The sequence below is a fragment of the Solanum dulcamara genome, chromosome 7, assembly GCF_947179165.1.
Source record: "Solanum dulcamara chromosome 7, daSolDulc1.2, whole genome shotgun sequence".
NCBI lineage: Eukaryota > Viridiplantae > Streptophyta > Magnoliopsida > Solanales > Solanaceae > Solanum > Solanum dulcamara.
In genome coordinates, this window is record NC_077243.1 from 68,694,452 (window position 1) to 68,720,719 (window position 26,268).

The 26,268-nt window shown below is 35.0% G+C and overlaps 1 non-coding gene across 1 annotated transcript; it reads right to left on the reverse strand.

Moving 5' to 3' along the window:
* Positions 1-11,852: 11,852 nt before the first annotated feature.
* On the reverse strand, positions 11,853-11,938 carry LOC129898109 (small nucleolar RNA SNOR75). The gene has a single exon (XR_008769025.1). It is a non-coding gene; the product is annotated as a small nucleolar RNA SNOR75 (small nucleolar RNA).
* Positions 11,939-26,268: the final 14,330 nt, after the last annotated feature.

The following is a 26,268-nucleotide window of genomic DNA, read 5'->3' on the forward strand; positions in this document are numbered from 1 at the left end:
CACTTGTTGGTAATTTAGACAATTATCCACAAAATCAACAATGTCCCTCTTCATGTCACATCATCAATAGTGTGGTTTCAAGTCATGAAACATCTTTGCCGCTCTCGAGTGAATAGAATATTTGGAGCAATGAGCTTCTTCAAATATCATACTTATCCAATCACCAACCTTGGGTACACAAATACGACCATTAATCCTCAAAACCCCTTCTAAATCAAGAGAGATTGATTTAGCTTCACCTCTCAACACCTGGTCTCAAATGGCCCTCAACTTGTCATCCTCACACTAGTGTGTATGAATCTGGTCCATCAAAGTTGATCTAGCCTCCACAAAGGCTAAAATGTTATGATGTGTAGAATTATAAAGTCGGACCAACTACTTATCCAATGACTGAACCTCCAAACCCAAAGGACTCTCATCCACCTTAAGGAAGAACAAACTACTCATACTAGATGCTTTGCGACTCAAGGCATCCGCTACCACATTAGCTTTGCCAAGATGATAAAGATTAATAGTGATGTCATAGTCTTTCAAATACTCTAACCATTTACGTTGCCTCATATTCAGATTCGGCTGAGAAAAGATGTACTTAAGGCTACGGTGGTTAGTAAAGACCACACAATGCACACCATAGAGATAGTGTCTCCACAACTTCAGAATGAACACCACCACCACCAACTCTAGGTCATGGGTAGGATAGTTCCTCTCATGTACCCTTAACTGTCAAGAAGCATAAGCTATAACTCTTCCCTTTTGCATTAATATACTACCCAAGCCAACTCCCGAAGCATCACAAAACACAATAAAGGCTACACCTTCCTCAAGCAAGGCTAGAATAAGTGCTAAATTCAATAACTCCTTGAGCTTTTGAAATCCCACCTCAAACTCATTAGTCCACTGAAATGCCACAGTCTTTTGAGTTAGCCTAGTCAATGGGGCTTCAATAGAAGAGAAGCCCTGAACAAACCAACGATAATAACCTGCCGACCTAATAAAACTCCAAATCTCGATAACTGATGTAGGCCTAACCCAATCACGAACCACTGAAACCTTGGCCAGATCGACCATAATACCATCCTTGGTCACTACATGACCCAAGAATATCACGGACTCGAGCCAAAACTCATATTTGGAGAACTTTGCATACAGCTTCTTCTCTCTCAATCTCTGAAGGACTGTCCTCAAGTGACTAACATGATCCACCTTATTCTTGGAATAAACCAAGATGTCATCAATAAACACAATCACAAATGATTCCAAATAAGGTTGGGATACCCAGTTCATCAACTCTATAAAAGCAGCCGGGGCATTAATCAAGCTGAAGGACATAACCGTAAACTCATAATGCCCATAACAAGTTCTGAATGCAGTTTTCGGGATATCAGATTCCTGAACTCTCAACTGATGGTAACCCGACCTCAAATCAATTTTAGAGAACACCAATGCACCCTGAAGATGGTCAAATAAATCATCAATGCAAGGAAGAGTATACTTGTTCTTGATGGTGACTTTGTTCAGCTATCAATAGTCACTACACATCATCATAGTACCATCCTTCTTCTTCACAAATAAGACTGGCGCACCCTACGGTGATACACTAGGTAGAATAAATCCCTTCTTCAACAAATCCTCCAATTGTTCCTTCAACTCCGTCGGAGCAATTCCATAAGGAGAAATGGAGATGGTCTTAGTATCCGGCTCCAAATCAATCACAAAATCGATATCACGGTCAGGAGGAACATCTGACAAGTATGTAGGGAACATATCCATAAACTCTCTCACCACCCTCGTAGTCTCTAAAGGAGATGACTCCATAATGAGATCATGTACATGAGCCAAATAAGATAAACAACTCGTATCCATCAGACGACGAGAATGAATATAAGATATCACCCCCTTAGGATACGAACTCAGATTACCCTTCCACACCAAGATAGGCAAACCAAGATAAGCTAAGGTCATGGTCTTTTCACAACAATCTAATATAGCATGATAAGGAGACAGCTAGTCCATACCCAATATCATATCAAAATTAGGCATGTCTAATAAAATCAAGTCCTCATGGGTCTCTCTACCCGAAAATATAACCAAACACCACCGATATACCCAATCCACCACTAAGGACTCACCTATCGGAGTAGAGACAGTAAGAGGCTCACACACATAATCACAACCCACATCAAAATAGGTCGACACATAAGAATAGGTAGATCCTTGATCAAATAATACTGAAGAAAGATGCTGAAAAACTAGAGCAATACCTATAATAACTATATCAGAGGCCTCCGCCTTAGATCTACCTGGTATAGCATAGCATATCTAAAGATCACCTCTAACCTGTGAACCATCACGACTGCAATCTCTAGCTCCACCCTTGGCACCCTTAGTGCCACCTCTAGTACCCTGTGTAGTACCTCAAACAGTTGGAGTGGGGGTAGAATAAACAGTCAGTGTCTTGAGTCTTCTAGTAGAAGGAGCATGTCTAGGGAAATCTTGGGCCTTATGCCCAAACTCATCGTACACAAAATAACCTCGAGCACCTGAACCCTGTTGAGGTCAACCAAAAGTGTCAATATGTCCTTAAGAGCCCAAAGAAACACTATAACTAGTCTGACCCGATCTAGATTCACATGTACCATCTAAGCCCTAAATAGCTGCTTGGACTGGTCTTCCCTGATAACCATAGGTACCTACACTGAATACTCACTGTCTCTCAAGGAATGACCACCGACCTAACCCTGCCAATAGAACCTCTTGGCCCTACCCTGTCTAGCATGCCTGATACTCTCTATCATCCTAGCGTGGTCAATAACACTCTGAAAGGTACCACTAGATAGCACAAGGAAAGCTATAGCCTGTTGAAGATAAGTTGCGAATCCCTTCACTAGCTTGGGAATCCGCTCAAACTCAGTGGGAATACTCGACATAGCATAGAGAGACAACTCATGAAAGCGATCCTTGTACTTAAATACAGATAGAGAGGCCTTCTCAAGTCTGTCAAACTCATCTCTACGCCAATCATATAGGCTATAAAGCACAAACCTCTCAAGAAACACCTCTGAAAACTGCTCCCAAATAATCATAGGGGAACCCGCAGGCCTACTAGCAATAACCGATCTCCACCACTCCTTGGCCACCCCTATAAACTGATATGAAGTATAAGCTACTCCATATGTCTCAAGAATACCCTGGTTGAACAACCTATCCTGGCACTCAGTCAAAACGTCATAGGCATTCTCTCCGGTTGTACCATCGAATTTGGGAGGTGCCAACCGACATGGAAGCACTAGGCCCCTGAACTGGTGGCGTAGTGCCAACTGCAATAAGAGAGACTAAAGTATCTGGGAGAACACCAAGAGTCGGAGCACCATCCAATCTAGCCAAAAATCTCACTAGTAACTCCTGAAGCATCGGAGCACTATTAGGAATCGCAGTAGGTTGGGCTATCCTCTTTTCCTCAGTCTGCTACTCATAATCATCCTCATGCTCATACACTGACTCAGGCAATGGCTCTCTAACTTGGCCACGAGCAGGTGTTGCTCCCTTCACTCAGCCTCATCCCTTGACTCCGCCACATCCTCTGCATCGTCCGCGAACTGAGGCTCGAACAGCAAGTGCAGCCTCACCCTCGGTGACTCTGGCTCTAGTCCTCACCATCTACGAAGAAGGAATAGATCAGAGGTATAGAACATGTGATAGGAATAACTCCCACAAAAGGAATCAAAAGAAGGAATTTATACTAATAAGTATCTTGTAGCTTGCCGAAGATAAATACGGACATCTACGTACCAATTTGCAAGACTCTATTAGATACCCTACTCTTTAACTCATAAGACCAGTGAACCTAATGCTCTAATATCAATTTGTCAGGACCAAAAAATCGAAGTCATGATAGCACACATCCCAAGCCCCATCCTGATATATAAGCCAAAAAGGAAAAACCATACGAGACTCCCAAAGAGAAGGAAGGCCACAATTAAAAGCAATAAAAAGACAACAAAATTATCCCAAAATCTCTTATCATAAGTTTAAGAACATCTAAATACAAACCTGAATCTAAATACACAGTATAAGTCTCCAAATATAGAAAAAGACTGTAAGTGAAAGTGGTACTACCGGTGATCCAGATCCCAAGATCTCACCACTGATTTGATGATGATGTATCCGCTAGAATCAACTACCGCGCTGGACACCCTGCTAGTATCTGCATCAAAAGAAACACAGAATTAGGGGTGAGTACAATCCACATCTACTCAATAGGTTTAACCAACTGAGTATAAGAAATTAATCAAAAACTATGAAATAAACTAAAGAACGCTTCCACCTGCATGCAAAAAAGTCTCACTCCGGCTACACTGTCGTCAATTTATAAAGAACGGTGCAATTAAAGTAAACACATAATATGGTTCAATATCACAGTTAGACAAATAGGTCAAGTATCACAAGTATCAATGCAATGCCATGCAATATGATGATTTAATGATATGATGGTATGGTGGGATCAAGGCTGTCACACAACCTGTCGTATACACCTGCTTAGTTGTGCTACCAAGTAGGATCCATGGGGGTCTCGCAGACCATATACCTTATCACAATCTCAATGTATCAACTACCTCACCACCCAACTTGTGGCCAAGGACTCATGATACTAATATCTCTTCTGCTAGCCACCTACTCCTGTCAAGGACATATGAAAGGTGTCACATTTTCTTTGTCAAAAAGAATTTTCCACAGTTCTCAACTTCCCAATGATCAATTATAATATGAATGAGGATGAATGCATTCACATCATATACGGCATGGAAGTAATATACAACTCAACATGTAATACAAGGTTCAAAGTTCTCAAAACTTAACCTAAATATGATATTTACCCTCAATAGACAGTAATGGAAGGAAATGTCTCAAATTAAGTGTTCACTCTTTTATCGACAATATTTCAATACTCATGTATGCTCAAAAAAAACCAACTCAACCCCTTATGTGGATATCTTAAGGCAAATAACCATTTCACATCTCTAATTCAGTTAAGTCATGGATTACACAGTCTCAACACAAATAAGATATCAAATAACGCCCCCACATGACTACGCAACACATATAAGCCCCCACACAGCATCATAATATAAATAATCCCCCACACGGGCATTTTAAAGAAAATTAACAGTCCCAAACTACACTACGACCCCATCCCAAAGTCTACAACATAGAATTTGACTAATCACCCTAACTTAGCCCCAAGAAGAATAGCTAAACCTACCTCGATAGTCGAAATCACACTCGAACACCTTCAATGGACAATTAACTCTCGAATTCAACGCCTGAAATGACAACCCACTACAAAGAATGAAACATACGCGTCATAAGGAGTCCAATGGCACTCATATTGATAGGTTTCAGAACTAAGGGTAAAATAGTCCAAAAATTAATCATTTTCGAAAATGGTTGAATCTGGAAATTTCTTTCAAAAATACGTCCTACTCATTGAGGGGAGTTTGTGGGTGAAAAAACAATAAATATAGGCCAAGAAACAAGGTAAAAATCAATAAAACCGAAAATTTAAGAACTAAAACCTCCAACAATTCTCACTTAAAACTAGACTTTTTCAAGGATTTAGGAGAGGAAATTCATAGATAAATGATGTGGAATTGAAAAAGAGACTTAGCCACAAGATGTTCCTCAAGAAATCTACCCAAAATCGCCTTCCTCAAGCTCCAAATCGATAACAATGGTGATTTTTCGGAAATGGGACTGATTTCAGGACTTAACATTGTTTAGGTCATTTTTACACATTGCGATCGTCAGTCATTAAACCTCGCGATCGCGAAGCACAAAGACATCCCTCTTCGCCATTGCAGAGACCCCCCTCGCGATCGCGAAGCACACTAGAAGAAAAGACCCTTAGAGATTGTAGAGCCCATACACCCAGTACATCGCGATTGTGTGACCCCACATCGCGATCGGGTTGAAGGAAATGTGTTGCACCAGAAATTAGATCACAGCAGTTTTGCCAAGTCTAAATATGCTTTCGGTTGGACCCTCGAATATCATTCGGGGTTCGATAAAAATAAACTGGATATGTTGCTACACTGAAGTCGACATTCGAACTCAATGGAATCGTCAAATTTTTGAAAAGAAGTTGTTTTGACCAAAATACCCTCCCGGACCCCTTATTGTCCTAAAACTCAGTTTCAAGCCTAAAAACTCAAAAAGGCGATTAAGGTCCGAGGACTCTAAGTCAATATTCAACTAGACCAAACTCGACGTTTCAGACGCAACGGAACTGACAGAATTCTTATCCGACGCTCGAATCTTAAAATGTTGACCAAGGTCAAACCACTCATTTAAAACCACACTTTTCAACTAAAGACCTCAAATTCACGTATCAATACCAAATATGATTCCGATGAATCCTCTAGACCAATTTCCACATTTCGGAGTTGAATCTCGTTTCGAGGCCTGTATCTCCGATTGGTACCAAAAATCACTTTTAGCATCTTAACTTAAGAAAACTCAAGAACTTGTCCAATTCACAAACTATTAAGACTTTAACACAACTGCACAACTGATCAAATAACACTTGGGGGCACTAACGATAGGGGTAAAATGGTAATTTCGCGCAAGTTTTCGAAAATGACCCTTAATGTCATTTCAACTTTGGAGCAACCCATTTGAGTAGCTAAATCAAAGAATTCCGCTGCAAATATTGGAAGAAATTTAAGACGCTTCTAGAGAACAGAAGTCATAATTACAGCGTACATTAATACAAGGTACACAACTCATCGATTTTGCTCTAAAATTTCTTACAAAATGAGAACAAATGCTTCTTTAAAATTCATAAACATTTTGTATATAACATAAAGAACTGAAGTAAGTATGTAATCCAATTGCAGAGGATAAGTCTTTGTAATGTATTTATATTTGTCCGCAGATGATCAAAAAATTGTCTCAACACTTAAATTCTTACTAATTAAATATTTTATTGATATCATATATTTTTCTTGATTTGCGTTTACTATTACAAAAGCAATCACACTTGTTAAAGGAAATTGACATCAATACAGTAAGTTAACTGACTATTTATATCAATATTTTTTTAATTTTTTGATTCTTCTTGTATCAAAGTTACTTTTGAAAAAGTAAACAAAAATCAAGAAAAAAAATGAAAAAATCAATTAGCATGAATTCAAGTTTTGAATCAACTTCTATAAACATCCACAAAAAATATAAAGAAGTTACAAAATATTGTCCTCTACAATCGAACTAAATAACTACTTCTAGTCTTTAAGGTATACACAAAATTGTTCAAACAACTACATAAGAAACATTTGATTCTCATTTAAATTAGAACTAAATATTTGTATATTAAATTGACTTGTTATTTAATTTCAAACTTTGAACATTAAATTTTAAAAAATATTTTTTAATAATTTAAATCCACAACAACAACAACAACCCAGTGAAATCCCACATCGTGGGATCTGGAATAATTTAAATCCACAAAACTTCAATTTTTTTTACACTCAAAATTCAAATTTAACATTTACTAGTGATAATAAAATTTAAGCTTCTATCTATTAGATATTAGATAAAATTATGTAATTGGGCAGATACTTTTTGTGTGATGAAAGAAGAGAATCATTTAACATTCTCCTAAATTAATATTAGGAAAAGAAAAGCTGTCCCACTTTTGTCCATCCGTCTACTCACTCACCCAAAAAAAAGCTTATTTATTAAAATTCTTTTATTTTGTAGGTAAAATAATATTAATTGAGTAATTTTTTATTATAAAATTAATTAAATAAAAATTTAAAAATAATAACTATCAGCTAAAATCACTTGTACTTCCTTCTTTTTCTTATAGATTAGTTTGAATAGTTCTCATAAAACTTTGTTCTAGTTATACAATTAAAAAAATACACAAAAATTGATAAATAAATAAAGATGAAAGAAGAAGAAATCATTAACGTAATTAAGCAACTCTAATTCTTGGTTCAATTCCTTGATTACATTCAACCTTGGTTCAATTCCTTGATTACATTCAACCTTGATTCAATTCCTTGATTACATTTTATACGTGGTTCAAATCCACGATTATACTCAGCTTTGGTTCAAGTCCTCGGTAACTCCAATCATGATTCAAGTCCTTGATTTCTTCATCTTCACTCGGTTCAAGTCCCTTGACTCTTAATCAGTATTGGATAACATTTCAGGCATCCGGTTGGTTCGGATCAAGTCCGCGAAATATTGTGGTAATCTTGAAAACTTCGTCAGATTCTCCTTATTGATTCCAAGCCTTTTGTGCATCAGTCGGGCTTATGAGAGTCCGTTCGGGTTTTACTTAATTTTGCGCATGAGTATACTCGTCGTATTTATGGGAGCCCGATCGAATCTGCTAGTTGTACTTTCTTTCTTTATGTGTTAGTACACTCGTGTGCATCCTAGTTAGATTTTTCATTCTTGTTTCTAGTTGTGGTTTAAATTCTAGCATTTCATACTACTTTTGCTTTTCTTGCTCTGTCGGTCTATGATGCCTACTGGGTACCTATTATTTTGATACTCATACTACACTCTGCATTTGCTTTCATGATGCAGATCTGAGAGTACTAGCTACCAACGTTGACATCGAGCTTGCTACAGTCTAATTCTGAGGCGAGCATAAGCACACAGCTTCGTGAATTTACCTGCCTCCTTTTGTATATATATTGACTAGTCTTTTATTTTTGAAACAATGATGTTTTTGTGGTCCACTTTTGGGACTTGTACTTGTTTTGTTAATAGTTTTGTACTTATTACTTTCAGGTTCTAAGAATGATCTTTTATTTGTATATAGTTTTGGTTTGCTTCCGCTCTTTCATATGTGATTCCTGTTATTTATAGTATTGTTTAGTTTTGGTACGAGTATTCTGTCCTTAATTCTCATTACTTGCAGTTTCAGAATATGGGTTGGCTTGCCTACTGGTAGGTCATAGTAAATGTTATCATGATTCGAAAAATCAGATCATGACAGTTATGTATCAGAATTCATGTATCAATTTTGTATTAGGTGTGTTTAGGCGGGTTTAGTCATGTATCAAAATTACCTTCTACGATGTATCAAATCTCAATTTTTTTCCCCAGTTCGTCGATCTCTAATTCAGCTGCAATGAAGATTTCAGATTTACAAATGAAATATTTTCTCCAAGAATGACTTCATTTTTGTATCGTTCAAAGCTCATTTCAAATTCTTAGAATCTTGAATGTCTCAACAAATCGAGATATTCATGATATACCTTCTCCAATTTTTCAAAAATTTTCAATCCAAATTGAAAGGATACTCGATAATCTGCTTGAACAATTCTGAAATTTGAATTTTTTGAAGCCGTTACGCTTTGTGAGGGATTGATTAGTTGTATAAAATATGTGATTGCATATTATTGTGTAAAATACATGATTGCATGTTTTATGAGAGTTTAATTTGATTTTTTGTTATTTTCCTGTTTTAACATAACAGATTGAAGATTTTTTTTAGAAAAAAATTTACCAAAATACACCAATGCACGTGATATTTTTTTTTTATTCGAGCGTTACGTTTTTTTTTAGTGAACTTTGAGCTTGGAGCTCTTTTATTTAAGGGTAAAGGGCCTAATTTACCTTTGAACTTTATAATATGGAGCTGATATACCCTTCGTTTAAAAACTAACTCATATATACCTTTGTGTTTATTGAAATGACACATATATACCCCCACCATTACAAATTATTTTTTAATAATGAATTGTTTTTGAAAAAAACAATATACCCATACATATACTCTTTTCTTCGGAAGTGAAAAAAATGTTTTTAAAATTATTTTTTAAAGTTTTTTATTAAAAAAATAATACATATAGGGGTATATTTGATCTTTCTCACATAATTTATTTTTTTGATTCAACAGCTAATTTGAATTTATTATTTAGATGGTCAAAATTATTTTTCTCACTATTTTTATTGTAAGATTTATTATACATGTCCCAACTTTTTTTATAGATATAAAAACTAAATTACAATATAGCATCAAAAAATTAGTTTTAAATTATAATATAACATCAAAAAAATAATTTTAAATTACAATATAGCTGCAAAATAGTTTTAAATTTTTTTTCTTATTTTTTTCTCTTTTTTCCATTCACACTTTTTTTTTATTTCTCTTATGTTTACACCAAATAAAAATAAAATAAGAATTAGAAACTCAAATAATAATAATTAAAGAAGTCAAAAAAAATTATGTGTGAAAAAAATTATATACAGCCCTAAATTTTGCTAAATTTTTTTTTTACATGTATGGCTATATAGATTTTAATTTTTTACTTTCTCAAAAAAGATATATACCTATACATGAATTTTTTTAAAATTAAAAAATTAATTTTTTCACTTTCTTAAAATGAAAGAGGTATATATTAGTTATTTTTAATTTGTAATGGTTAGAGGTATATATGTGTCATTTCAATAATAATAAAGATATATATGGGTTAATTTTTAAATCTAAAATATATCAACTCATAAAAAAATTTTGTTATGTCTTTCTTAAGATAAATCAAGGGCTTTACCCTTTATTTAATAATAGTCTGTACGAACTCAAACGGGCCCCAAAGCAACAAAAACATTGTAGGCCTGCTCCATATGTATCATGTTATTGATGTATCCGAAAGTGACAGTAAATTATACCAAATATAAAGACATCACAAAAAATTGTCCTCTACAATCGAACTAAATCACTATTTCTAGTCTTTAAGGTGTACACAAAATAATTCAAGAAGCTTCATAAGAAACATTTGATTCTCATTTAAATCAGAACTAAATATTTGTCTGTTAAATTGACTTGTTAATTAACTTCAAACTTTAAACATAAAATTTTAAAAATATTTTTTAATAATTTAAATCCACAAAACTTCAATTTTGTTTTTACACGCAAAATACAAATTTAACATTTACTAGTGATAATAAAATTCAAGCTTCTATATATGTCACTAGCTATTAGATAAAATTATATAATTGGGCAGATACTTTTTGTGTGACGAAAGAAGAGAATCATTTTACATTCTCCTAAATTAATATTTGGAAAAGAAAACTTGTCCCACTATTCTCCATCCGTTTACTCACTCACCCAAAAAAATGTTTATTTATAAAGTTTAAATTCTTTTAATTTGTAGGTAAAATAATATTAATTGAGTAATTTTTTTATTATAAAATTAATTAAATAAAAATTTTAAAATAATAACTATTAGCTAAAATCACTTGTACTTCCTTCTTTTTTTATAGATTAATTTGAATAGTTCTCATAAAAACTTTGTTCTAAGATATACAATAAAAAAAACACAAAAATTGATAAATAAATAAAGATGAAAGAAGCAGAAATCATAAACGTAATTAAGCAATAATTGCGGTCAGAGTTCAAACTTCAAAAATGAAAAAAAAAAGTGGCTCAAAAGTGCTTGAAAACAATCATAGCTACCCCTCAATTAATTAATTAAATGAAAGGTACCTCAACTGTTTGAGATATTTTATAGTTTCTCATCATTGCCACATTACTCGAAAACAAAAAATAGGCCATTTGAAGAAGAAAATCGAAAAGAATTTTGGAAAAACAAGACACATAAAACTAAAAAAGCCAGGAAGCATTCAACAAATAGAAATGTTGATATCAAGGATTTAGTACAATAGATGAAGTCGCTACTTCCTTAACCAGACGTCTCAATTTTGAAATTCAAAAGTATGAAAAAATCCATGGTGAAACAAATCTTGATCGATCAGATCTAATATGAATATTAAATAAAAATGAAAAAAAAAACAAAAATAAGAAAATTATTTAATAAGAAAATGGGGGAAGAAATTCCTCTCAGACAAATGCCTCGAATTGTCCTCACGATTTAAAAGAATGGATTTCAGACTCGTCATCTTAGTTTGTTCATCACAGAGGAAAAGAGAAAAAAACACCAATACGCAATGATGATCTAACAGAAGAAGAAAAAAAGTAAAAAAATAATTAAAAATTGAAGAAAAATGATTGGTCTATAATGGTATAGAAGAGAAAATCGATTGCCCTGTAAAAATAGGGTTTAAAAAAGGGAGAGAGATGCAACAACCTGATGAACCAGTTTGTACTTATAGGCGTGGGTTACTTTAGGGTTTCGGCTTTTGGGCTTTCTATCATCAATCATATGGGCTGGGATTTAGTAGCTGAACTCGGTCCTTGGGTTTGTCTAGCCCAATTATCTGAACAGTACAAGTATCCATGTGATTTATAAGAAGGGGAAATTATGTAATTACAGGACTTAATAACATAATCTCTAAAATTTCATAGTATTTAAATTAATTACAAAAATTTCTGAGAGTTTTTCAGAAACAGTCCCTTTATCTCCATGAGGTAATGGTAAGACCTGCGTATACTCTACCCTCCCCAGATCCCACGTGTGGAATTTTACTGGATGTATTGTTGTTGTTGTTGTTGTAATGTATCTGATTTATAGTTATGTATCTAATACATAACTATGACAAGTTTCATTATGTTTTGGTATCTGATACATTCAACTTATGTATCGTTTGCTATGTGTATCAAGCGAAGGAGCAATGTATCTACGAGTTTTGAAAAATTCAAAATTATTGTAATTTGGAAAACTTTTGAGATTAGATGTAATTAGCGCCCAAATTATTGGTTGGGTGGTGGTGGTGGGTGTTTTTACTTTGTACTTAAAAGAATATGTGTACCTAAATATTTTTTTGGCAGTCTTGGAGAAGATTTTATACCAAACAATTACATATACTATCACTAGTTAAGAATTTTATACCATATATTGAGGAAGATACATTCAGGTACACATATTTCTTAACAAATAGGCTAAATTAGTTATTAGCACAATTAAACCTGTAACACCCCAAATATATTCGCCAAGACTCGAACCATTCTTCATATGCGTATAGATCCGAACTGAATGACTTCTAATTGTATATATGAGTTAGTATCAATTCTTAAGTATTTAAAGTGTATTAGAGGTGAATTATGGTCATAAGGAACCTCTAGTACTAAGTCGAGTTGAGAAATCCTTTACCGATTAAGTTTTCATATAAGATCTTATAAGAGTTAACTTTATATGACCATATCTCTCTGAAATATTAAGAGTTAGGTGGTCTATGACCTATCAAATTAAAGATCTACGTATCCTTTTTCCAAATCCACCAAGTTTGTCTCATTTGGAGTTTGGAGTAAAAAGTTATGATAGTTTTATTGGAGATGCTCCATCCTGGCAGAAGTCTGCCATGGCTCTGCGATGCGGAGAGGACGCGGACTCCACTGCCTAAGCCAAACTACGCCCCTTTTATTTTTTTAAGGGTATTTTTGTCCTATAACCATTTTGGAAGTTATTTTAATGTCCCTAAATGTGTAGAAATTATTTTTTCCTCATTAAAAACCATCTCATTCACTCCTAAACTTTTACGCTCGAGAATTTTCAAGAAAAATATCAAGTTAGGGTTTTCTTTCAAGGTTCTTCATCAAGGTAAGTTCTTCTTTATAGATTTCAAGCTTTTCAACCCAAATTTCTTTATATATACATGAATCTCTAAGAGAAATCTTAAATCCTAACCATAGGGTTTCCATGAAAATAAATCTAAGAATTTCAAGAAAGGTTATCTTAATTGTTCTTCTTCAAGTTAAATTTTTCATCAAGATTTGTGGAGCTTTTAAGGTATGTAAGGCTAATACAACGTTGGAATGAGTTCGTCCACGTGCCTCTTCATCTTTATTGATTCGAGTTGAATTAAGTTGAAGTTTTCGAGTTCTTTTAATTGAATTCTTGAGTAACTATGGTCTTTTTGAGTTCCTTGTACTTACTTAAATATGTAGTGATGATGTTCGTGGGTTGAGTATTTGATTTGAATGCATGTTCATATCTTGATTCACATGAACCCTAATTGAAGATCATATTTGATGTTATGCATTGATTGATTTTTAAAGAATGATTTGTGAACGCTTTTGCATTAATTAGTTGATGCATTATTTTTAGTTTAAAGAGTGAATATTTTCATCTTTGATTGAGAAAGAGTTTGAGCATGAGTTGAGTTTGAAAAGTCTCTTAATTATTATTTTGAGCATGAATTTGAGAAATCTTTTAATCATTATTTTGAGTCGAGATTGCATATTTTAAAGAGATTTAAAAGAGTTGAGTATTTAATCTAAATGAGTGGATTGGATTGAATTGATTTGAAAGAGCATCATAATTGAGGCGAGATTGAGTTTTGATGAGAGTCCAATGAGACTAGTCGAAAATTTTGATTGAACTGATTGGTTTAAGTTGCATAAGCATATTGAGTTTTAGGAGTAGTATCGAGCACCGAATTGAGTGAGAGTAAACCTCAATAACTACTTAGCCAGTGTAGGAGAGGATTGAACCGTTAAAGTCAGATGTTTCTCTATTTCATTGTCCTGAAAAGATAGGACTTGATTGAATGGTGGATCCAAATTGATAGATTCGCCCTTTACCTTGGCAAGTATTGGACGGATGTGGCAACGATGTCATTTCTTTTTACATCACCTACTTATAGGTGGTGGGATTGTTGTCGGTTAAGAGAGACTCCCAGATTGTGCATGAAAGTATATGACATGTTTTGAACAAGTTGTATATTACTGAGTCCTTCTTAAAGCATTGTTATATTTTATACTTGCATATCATATCGAGTTGGGTGAGTTTCATTCTATCTTGAATACCTTTGATGTATTGTTATTTTATTCTGCCATATTACATACTCATATATTTCACATACTAACATCCATTTGGGCCTATATCATTTCATGATGCAAGAACAAGTATTAGAGATCATCAACAGGTGTTTCATTGAAGATCTAGTTCTTTGCTGATAGTGGTGAGATCACCTTGATTTCGAAGGGATAATATTCATTCTTTCCCTTGCTTATGAACCTGCCATTGGTACCATCTAGATATTAAAAATAGAGGCTTCATAGACTAGATCATGATGTATTTGTTTTGATATCTTTAACTCTTGATTAATTTTCTTTCGAACTATGCTTCTGATTAGAATAATTGAGATTGTTGATTGAGTTAGCTCACTAAAATTTATTTTTCTCTTAAACTAAGTTTTCCACTGAATGAGTGAATTCGTGATCAGGCCAAGTGGTTCACTTGGGAGCCAGCAATAGCTTCTGATTGCCGGCCATGCTTAGGGTACCCTCCCGGTGTGTGACAAAACCATCCCTAATTAATGCTTTAATGCCAATCAAATCTCGATCTCTATATATATATCTCATCAACCTCCCACCCCACTTTCTCCACCACCATTCTCTTGCTTTCTTCCTTCTTTCCATCACGATTTTCACCATTAAACCTTTAAACTTGAAATCTGGACAACAACACACCAATTTGAGGTTTGTATCTATTTAATCGTTATTCAAAATTATGTATATGTGATAGATTTCTATTTTGATTTATTTTTTAATTTTCAAAAGTTAAGGTAAAACTCCATTGATTTAGGATTTTCTTAATTTACTTTCATGGTGTCATGACCCGACCCACCGGACTGTGCGAACACCTAATCTATCACCTAGATAGGAGAACCCTCAACTCCCCAACCAACTATAACACGTGAAAAATTAAACAGATTGTAAGCTAACACCTTCAATGGATATAAATCATCGTAAATTGAATTAAACCTCCAAAGGTATTTTAAAAAAAACATACTTATACCCCCAAGGAACTAGTCTACATAGATACAAGAGCTTCTAAAAGAATAAGAGATTAAAATAAATAAGACACATCTCCCACCATAAAGAAAAATGGAGTAGGATATATCGGAGATCATTGTCGTCTTCACCTAAGAAACATTGTTGATTCTGCAACCAAGCAATAGCAAATGGTATAACAAGAATAGTATCAATACAAACAACACATACTGGTAGGCATCATCGGTCGATCCAAAATTCACCACATAATATAAAGTAAATATTCAGAAGAAAATATGCAATAAGAAAATACAACACCTAAATATATATCTACTTGCTTTTACCATACCGATTACGCTAATCGTAACTAGTACACTTGATTTCAACCTGCTACCCTATTTCGCTGCCAACTCTACCATTGATCATTCCACTCCCTTATAATGCTAACGCTTTCCAAGCCCAACGCTTGACACACACTAAGATTTTCCAAATCTAACACTTTATCAAATCATACCCTAACCCTTCATTTCCCATATACAAGACCACTACAATGCTAATCATAGCCTAACCTTTCTACCACATTAATATTCACGAATACCAGGCCATCACTAGCCCGATCAACCAACTTACTGGCCCTTTTTAACAATACATGAAATTGGTGCCTTAGACCAAATCATCCATCTTGACTCATATCTCCAGTATCATATAAGTTCTAAAAACACTAGACAATCATAATCACTCACAAGACTTAAATCATACACTAGACCCCCCGGTCATCTTTCTAACTTATTAACCATCATTTTAATAAATCAATAACATCATGATAAATAGAAACACAATTTAAAAACAACTAAAGAATTGAGTTCCCATAAATTTTACCCAATAATTAAAATAATTATAATCACAAGTATAACATAGTCTAGACTCCCAATACTCACCTTGGATTTATATGCAAAACCCACAATTCCATAAACAGATGTCAATCACATGAACAACAATCACGAATACATAGATTTTAGTTACAATATCATGAAATCAATCAATGCACATACTTGGTCCTCTCATGGAACCATAACACATATCTTGTCCTCTTAAAGAACTCACACTCAATCTGTTAATAAATCAATAACCCAATACTGGATTTCCTTTTGAGTACTCATTGTAGACACGTAATTTTTGACCGAATTTATGATTTTACACAAATTTTTAGTTCTTAAATATTTCTTTTATATCTAAATTAAATATTTTGATTTTATCATATTTTAATAAGTTTATTTTATAAGAAAAAAATTTAAAAACTACAAAATAATAGAGTCACATTTTAGTGTAAGTTTTATTTTTTTCCAATAATTTCAAAGAGAAGAAAATTTGCCAATAAATAAATAAATACAACAACAACAACAACAACCCAGTGAAATCCCACAACATGGGGTCTGGGGAGGGTAGAATGTATGCAGACCTTACTCCTACCAAGGTAGGACGGCTGTTTCCTGGAGACCCCCGGCTCAGTAAAAGCATAAGTGCATAAAAAATGTTAGATAAGAATAGAAAATTAAAAGCTTTATGAGAAAAACAACAAACAAATAACGAATAGATAACAAATAAATACAAATAAATAAATATAAATAACAAATAACGATTAAATAAATAATAAAAGCGTCACAGGTAAAAATGAGTAATCAAAGCATAGAAAGCAATAAATAATAATAGAAATAACAGAAATTAGAAGTAAAAGCGCAAGAGATCGTAATGCACTACTACGCCTATGAATAGAGAAGAATAACGAGACTATGAACTAGCCTTCTACCCTAATGTGGGTCCTCCACACCCTCCTATCTAAGGTCATGTCCTCCGTAAGCTGTAACTGCGCCATGTCCTGTCTAATCACCTCTCCCCAATACTTCTTCGGCCTACCCCTACCTCTTGTGTAACCATCCATGGCCAGGCTCTCACACCTCCGCACTGGGGCATCTGTGTCTCTCCTCTTCACATGTCCATACCATCTCAGTCGCATTTCCCGCATCTTGTCTTCCACCGAGGCCACTCCTACCTTGTCCCGAATAGCCTCATTTCTAATCCTGTCGCTCCTGGTGTGCCCACACATCCATCTCAGCATTCTCATCTCAGCAACTTTTATCTTTTGAATGTGAGAAGTCTTAACTGGCCAACACTCCGCCCCATACAGCATAGCCGGTCTAACCACCACTTTGTAGAACTTGCCCTTAAGTTTTGGTGGCACATTCTTGTCACATAGCACTCCGGAAGCGAGCCTCCATTTCATCCACTCTACCCCAATACGATGTATGACATCATCGTCAATCTCCCCGCTGCCTTGCATGATAGACCCAAGATACTTGCAACTACTTCTCTTTTGGATGGCCTGAGCACCAAGCCTAACTTCAACGCCAACCTCCTGAGGTGTCTCACTGAACTTGCACTCTAAGTACTCTGTCTTTGTCCTACTCAACTTAAACCCTTTAGACTCCAAGGTATGTCTCCAATCCTCTAGCTTAGCGTTAACTCCGCGGCGAGTCTCATCGATCAGTACTATGTCATCCGCGAAAAGCATACACCATGGCACCGCACCTTGAATTTGTCACGTCAATCCATCTATCACCAAGGCAAATAAAAAAGGACTAAGAGCTGATCCTTGATGCAACCCCATCACCACTGGAAATTGCTCTGAGTCCCCTCCTACTGTCCTTACCCTGGTTTTGGCTCCCTCGTACATGTCCTTGATCACCCTAATGTATGCCATAGGTACACCTTTAGCCTCCAAACATGTCCATAGTATTTCTCTTGGGACTTTGTCGTAAGCCTTTTCTAGGTCGATGAATACCATATGCAAGTCCCTCTTCCTCTCCCTATGCTGCTCCACGAGTCTTCTCATAAGATGGATGGCTTCTGTAGTTGAGCGTCCCGGCATAAATTCAAACTGGTTCTCTGAAATAGACACGTCTCTCCTCACCCTCATCTCTACCACTCTTTCCCACAGTTTCATAGTATGGCTTAGTAGCTTAATACCTCTATAGTTGTTGCAACTCTGGATATCCCCTTTGTTTTTGTATAGAGGGATCATTATGCTCGACCTCCATTCTTCGGGCATCGTTGCCGTTTTAAAGATGACATTAAATAACCTAGTCAACCACTCCAAACCTACCGAGCTCGTGCTCTTCCAAAATTCCCCAGGAACCTCGTCAGGTCCTGTTGCTCTTCCCCAGTGCATCCTACGAACGACACTCTTAACCTCTTCGACCTTAATACTCCTGCAATACCCAAAATCGCAATGTCTCCCTGTATGTTCTAAATCTCCCAACACAAAGTCTCTGTCCCCTTCCTCATTCAAGAGTTTATGGAAATAGGACTGCCATCTCTGTTTAATGAGGGTCTCGTCTACCAATACTTTTCCATGCTCGTCCTTAATGCACTTCACTTGGTCCACATCACGTGCCCTTCTCTCCCGCGCCCTGGCTAGCCTAAACAATTTTCTATCCCCACCTTTCTCTTCTAGTTCAGCATAAAGGCGTTCAAAAGCTGTTGTTTTTGCCGTCGAAACCGCCGACTTCGCCTCCTTTCTTGCTATCTTATAAAGTTCCCTATTCGTCCACTTCTCCACCTCATCTGTGCTTTCTATTAACTTTGCGTACGCCATCTTCTTTGCTTCCACCTTTTCTTGCATTTCTCCATTCCACCACCAGTCTCCTCGATACCGACTACGACTACCAATCGAGACTCCCAACACTTTCCTTGCCACAGTCCTAATACAACTAGCTGTCCTATCCCACATACTGGTTGCATCCCCATTACTATCCCAGGCCCCCATGGCCTTCAACTTCTCTCCCATCTCCAGGGCATTTGCAGTGGTCAAACTCCTCCATCTGATCTTAGATCGATCATCCCCGACCCTCTTGTTCCTCATCATCTTGATCCCTAAATCCATCACCAAAAGCTTATGTCGGGTCGTAAGATTGTCTATCGGAATGACCTTACAGTCTTTGCACAGACCTCTATCGACCTTCCTCAGGAGTAAAAAGTCTATCTGAGTCTTAGCCACCGAACTATGGAATGTTACCAAGTGGTCTTCCTTCTTTGGGAAACTCGAATTGGCTATGACCAACCCAAAAGCTCTTGCGAATTCCAAAAGTGAAAGGCCTCCTACATTTCTGACCCCGTAGCCAAAGCCTCCATGCACATCACCATACCCTCCTGAAATAGACCCGATGTGCCCATTGAAATCCCCTCCCACGAAAAGCTTCTCAGTAGGTGGTATACCTCCCACTAACTCGTCCAAATCCTCCCAAAAGCGTCTCTTATCCTCATCTCTTAAGCCCGTTTGTGGCGCATAAGCACTAATAATGTTGAATGTGCTCCCTTCAACGACCACCTTAATTGACATCATCCTATCGTTGACTCTCCTAACCTCCACTACCTGATCCCTTAGATCATTGTCTACTAAAATGCCTACCCCATTCCTATATTTCGATCTACCTGAAAATCAAAGCTTATACCCGTCTACCTTCCTAGCTTTAGAACCTACCCATTTGGTCTCTTGGACACAAGCTATATTAATCTTTCTCTTCTTTAGAATTTTAACTAGCTCTATGGATTTGCCCGTTAACGTTCCAATGTTCCAAGAACCAACTCTCAGTCTAGACGCTCCTTTAACCCACTTACCCCTCCTTACCCTCGTCCCCGACCCCGTCCCTGAATGAGAACATGACCTTAATCTACCATCACTATGTAAAGCCACGAAAATATGTAGGAATTAATAAATTATTCAAAAATCTAAAAGTTAGCAAAATGCAACGATAAGTGTATGAAAAAAAATAAATAGATAAACCGGAGGTACCAACTCCAGTTGAAAAGAACCTGATTCACGCTGGAAACACTATTCACGCCGGAAACACTGTTCACGCCGGAAAATGGAAAATCGTGAGACTGCGCCGGAAATCAATAGATCTAGGCCAAATCTGAACAGATCTGGAGGTATTCGTTGGAAAACCAATAAATAAATAAATAAATATATAATTTTTTTTTACCCCCATTTTGGAGGATTTATAGTGTTTCCACACTTTCCCTCCAGTGTGACTCGAGAACCCAGAACCTACCGGTCGTGGGTGGAGGTGCTTAACCAACTGAGCAAGCCTTACTTGTCATAAATAAATATATAATAAAGGACATTTATATGGCATGGGAAATTGGTACACGTGGTATTGCATGTTGTGACACGTTCACAAATGTTGCAACACATTGTATATATATATTTTTTTAATTTAAATATTTAATAAATAAATTAGTTATTTTAATACTTTTATTAGTTATATTTTTATTTTAAAATAGCTATTTAATTTTTTTTATATTTTATTAGTATAAAATATTTAGTTATTATATTTATTAATAATCCTAATTTTAAACTATCCAAAAAAAAAGGCTAAAACTACCCTACCCTACCCTACCCCGAAACTAGTAATTGCAAACCCTCACTCCCACAAGTCTCCTCACTCTCTCACCCCAAATATTCCTCAACTAATACCCCACTCCCTCACGTTCCTTCTTTTCAATAACACACCCACACAGAAAACACTCCTATATATTAACACATAAGGAAAAGAGAAAAGCAGAAGTAAGGCCAAAAAAAAAGATCACAGAGAGTAACACATAGAGAAAAAAATGGGAGACAGAAAAAAAAAAGCAAGGATAAGAACAGAGAAAAAGAAGAACGAGAAAAACAGAAAGAGTAAGAGAAAAAAAAAAATCTTAAGTTGTTTGGGGAATCCGCAAGTCGAGTTTTGGTTCAAATTTGAGTTTTCGATAACGGCGCCCTTGTTATTATTGTTGCTTAAGTTCGTCGCATAGGTTCTTATTTAATTCCGTTTAGTTATTTAATTTTTTTATGAATCAAAATATAAACGACTTTATTCAAAATTATCACATGTAGTCATTAGCATGTAATTTGATTATTTATGTGAAGTTTCAATTATGGATTACATGTTTAGTGATCCGAATATTTGTATATTCGTGTGTTGGTGTGTAGATTCGAAGTTTCAAGATTTTAATATTGTAAGTATAAATATGTTTCAAACTTTATTTTCTTATTTTTTCTTTTAAAAAAGTAAATTAAATTAACGCTATTTTCTATTGACGGAGATAGCATAGGGAAAGTGTTTGTGTCGCCTCGAAATAGAGCATACGTAAAAGGCTAAAAAATATATTATTTTTTTTGTCTGCAACCCCACCGTTGCCTATCTTTGTTGACTCTTTAATAAGTCAAAATTTTGAAATTTTCCTTATGTTAACCGAAGGAATTATTTTAAAATAATAAAAAAAAAAAAAAAAATTATTTTAAAATAATATGATCAAAAACATGTGATTTAACTAAAAAAATACTTTGTTTCTCCAACTGATTTTGCCAAATCTGAGCATTCAGCCGATCTGTTAATAAGTTAATTTTGAGTCAATCTTTTTTTCATTATTATTATTATTATTATTATTTATTATTATTATATTACTAATATTATTATTATTATTATTATTATTATTATTATTATTATTATTATTATTATTATTATTATTATTATTATTATTACTTTTTATTTCTGTTTTGTATCGTAGCTATAAAAATGGGAAAACAAGAAAAATAGAAACCTTCTGTTCATAACAAACTTTGGCTATATTTAAATGTTGCTTGAAAAAAAAATATAAAATAAAATTAGAAGGATCATCATATAGAGTTTTCACTTTTGGAATTGTCTTTTTTGTTTTTGTTCAATTTCCTTTTTAAAAATTCTTAGTTTACTAACGTGCAGATTGGATCGTATATAAACACGTAAAAATTATTTATACATATAAAATATAATATAAACATATTTTATTTCTATCATTCATTTGTTCATGTCATTTATTTATTTGTTCATTTTTCACATGTAAATGGTGATATTGAAATGTTAACGTATTGCTTTGGTTAATGTAAAATTCGTGGTGAGAAAAAGAAATTATAAAATTGAGCGAAAGAGTAGAGAAAAATGAGAGTAATCTTAAATTCATGAAGAAGAATCAATGCTTTTAACATTAGATGATTATAGCTCCTTAATAAAAAATAAGTAATTTTGTTTCGATTAAGAATGCGGTTACACATCTTTCAGAGACATAAAAAAAAATTTAAGGATGCGGTGACGCACCTTGGCCAAATCGTTTTACTAATTACCTTTTTAATTTTTTAAAAAAATTAAATTAAGAGGTCTAGACAGAGAATATTAGGTGATGCATTAGAGAGAAGAAAACAGTTATACTTCTAAGTTATTGTATGTTAAAATCAAGAATGCAGTTATGCATTGGGGTTGAGACCAACAAAATTCAACAATACAAGGGGAGCAAGTTCATAACCCATAAAAAATATATCCAAAATAATTTAAGTCTAATTATAAGTTAATAAAAGCGACCGTGCTAGAACCATGAGATTCGAGGGATGCCTCGTACCTTCTCCTTGGTCAATAGAATTCCTTACTCGTTCTTCTATTTTTGCAGACTAAAATAAAGAGTCATTTCCTTCTTATTAGAGATTCAAAAAGGTAATTTCGAACACCATAACTCAATTCCAAGTGGCGATTCTGAAATAAAAAATAAAATAAACCTTTTTTCAATATCGTCACTTAAATTGGAACAACCCAACAAAAAAGGGGGTGTAACATCTCTGGCGACTCGTACTAATAAGAATTCGAGCTTTATTATATTGATTTGTACTTGCTTTAATTATTCGGGTATATTGTATTTGTTGCTTAATGTGGTACTTGCTCACTTTTTTATTGCTTTGATATTGTTGAAATGTCTATAAATTGTCTCCTCTCCCGCATTCCATCTGAGTCTCTCAAAAATAGGATAGCAAGAAATGCAGTTATGCATCCTACTTTCTGTCAAGATAAATGTAACACCCCGGAATTATTTTCGCAAAGACTCGAATATTTTTTCACGAGTGTGTAGACTCGGAACGGAGGACTTGTAATCTTACACATGAGTTAGGATTAATTCCTAAGTAATTGAAGTGTGTTAGATGTTCTTAGGGGTCATAAGGGATCTCTAACACCAAGTCGAGTCCAAAGAATTTCAATCGATTAAGTTTCTGAATGAGTTAGTATAAGGGTCAACTTCAAATGACCATGTCTACTAAAATAGGATGAATTGGGTGGCCCATGACCTATCAAATTAAAGGTCTTTGAGTCCTCCAAAATGGGGGTAAAAAAAAAGGTCTTTGAGTCTTCTTTCCAACGCCGTCAAGATTGTAAATTTTGGAGTTCAGAGTCAAAAGTTATGACTATCCTAAGACGGACTAGTACTGCCGGAATTTCTGCCCTGGGTTGTGACTGCAGGAAGCCTAGGCTTGGCGCCGCAGTGGCGCGACGCGCCACTATCGCGCCAGGAACAAGCCTCAGTAGTTTGGTCCCTGGCGCGGTGCGCCACTATTAGGCTTGCAGGGTTTTTAAGCCTATTTTCTAGAACCCAAAAAACTTAGGCTTGGCGCTGTAAGGGCGCGATGCGCCACTATAGAGCCATAAAACAGCCTCAGTAGTTTGGTCCTTGGCGCGATGCGCCACTCTCAGATGTGCAGGTTTTAAGCCTATTTTGGCTTGGCGCTGCAGTGGCGCGATGCGCCACTATAGCGCCAGCAAAAGTTTTGCCCAGTTTTCCAGATTTTTCAAGAGGGGCAACTTGGACTTTTTCTCTAATTATATATACCCTCACTTGGAACGTTTTGGGATCATTTTTCATCCTCCTCACCTCCCAAAAACCCTAATCTTCATCCCCTCTTCTCTTCCAAACATCTCCAACAAGAATTTGTCCTCAAAAGCTCAAGGATTCAAGCTTCCCATTGAAGACCCAACGACAAGGTTTCTTCAAAATCTACTCTAAGGTATGTAAGGCTAACCTAAAATATGGATTGAGTTCTTCCATATGCCCATAGATGTGTTAGATAGAAGTTGTGAAAGATTTGAACCTTCTATGAAAGTTCTTCTTGAAATTTCCTAAACTATAGAATATTACTAAAATGTGTTAATGATGTTCTTGAGTTGACTTTGTTGAGAGTATGGATTCATGTATTCATTCACATGAATCCAAGATGAGATTTCTTTTTAGTCATAATTTATCTTGAGGATGAGATTGATGATTTTTATGTATAATAAAAACAATATTGATTTTTATAGTGAAATGAGGTATTCTTTTACTTGAGTTTGATGAAATTGATTTTGAGTTATATGAGAATTGGGATAGTTATGAATGTGAATGGCATAAAAAGAAATGAAATATTGGTAGAGTTAGAATGTCACTTTTATTTTTATAAATGGAATATAGAATTAAATAAGGATTTTCGGGTAGATGTTTGATTGTGATGTGATGATTGTCACGCTCCGGGAGGGTACTCTAGATGTGACCGGCACTCGAAAGTCATTTCTAACCTTCAAGTGAACCACCTGATTCAGTCACACTATCATTCAATCACATTCACTCGAAGGAGAGTTCAATCATAACATACTATTCATGATATAAGGGCCGAGGGCCAATCACTATCAACTCATCAAAACAGATATAATAAGACTTCTCAAAGTAGCAGTTCAACCTTCCCACACTCTAGTCTATAAAGCCTCTATCAAAGTCTAGAAGGTGCCAATGACAAGTGTAACATTCCCTAAAAACGTTGTATACGATATTTCAATTCTTGCCTAAACATGATACAACCTTTGTATTTTAGGCATAGCTTTTCATAGGAATATCCAAATTGGGTGATTTAAATTTCTGGGTAACCAAAAGATCATTACCTACAACTTTTATGAATACCATATTTTAAGTTTCGGAGGTTAAGTAGGTCAAATAAATTAATATTTGTAAGGTAGGATGCTGTGATGGAAAGGAGTAATTATAGAAGAAAATTCATATCTCACTGTAGGTTTATCCAAATTGGTTGATTATTGAACGATATGAAACTAGACTTCCATATCTACAATTCGTATGAAGACACCAAATCCTAATAAGGAATTTATCTTATTCAAATGCAGCTCCGAAAAAGAGTATTCTGTCAAAGATAACTCATTTCACCTATCATAGAGAGATCTAGATACATTTGACATCACTCATGACATAAATTGTCCTCGATTTAACATCATCCATGACATCAATATATTCCATTAAATTTTTAGATTTTTCTTTATAATTATTTTATTTATTGTTAGGTCCCTCTTTCCCACCTATAAATACCCACCTTATTTTCTCATTTTATTCATCAAGCTTTTTCAAGCAAGTCTTCTCTCTATACACTTCTTTACTCATTCTCAAATATAGTTTTAGCTCTTAGTAGTGAAGAAATACTATTCCGGTGATTCATATACTCCGGGTAGTACACAAAACATTCCGACGAGGAGAAAAGCTAGGACTCAAGAGTATTCATTAAGTCTTTCGGTTCCGACTAAAGCTCCGGATTCTAGGTATGTAAGGCTTCAATGAGAGTATTCCTTCCACTCTCATGTCTAAATTATTTTGATTACATGATAAATTATGTTTATTTTCTTTAAGCTTTACTCTAAGTTATG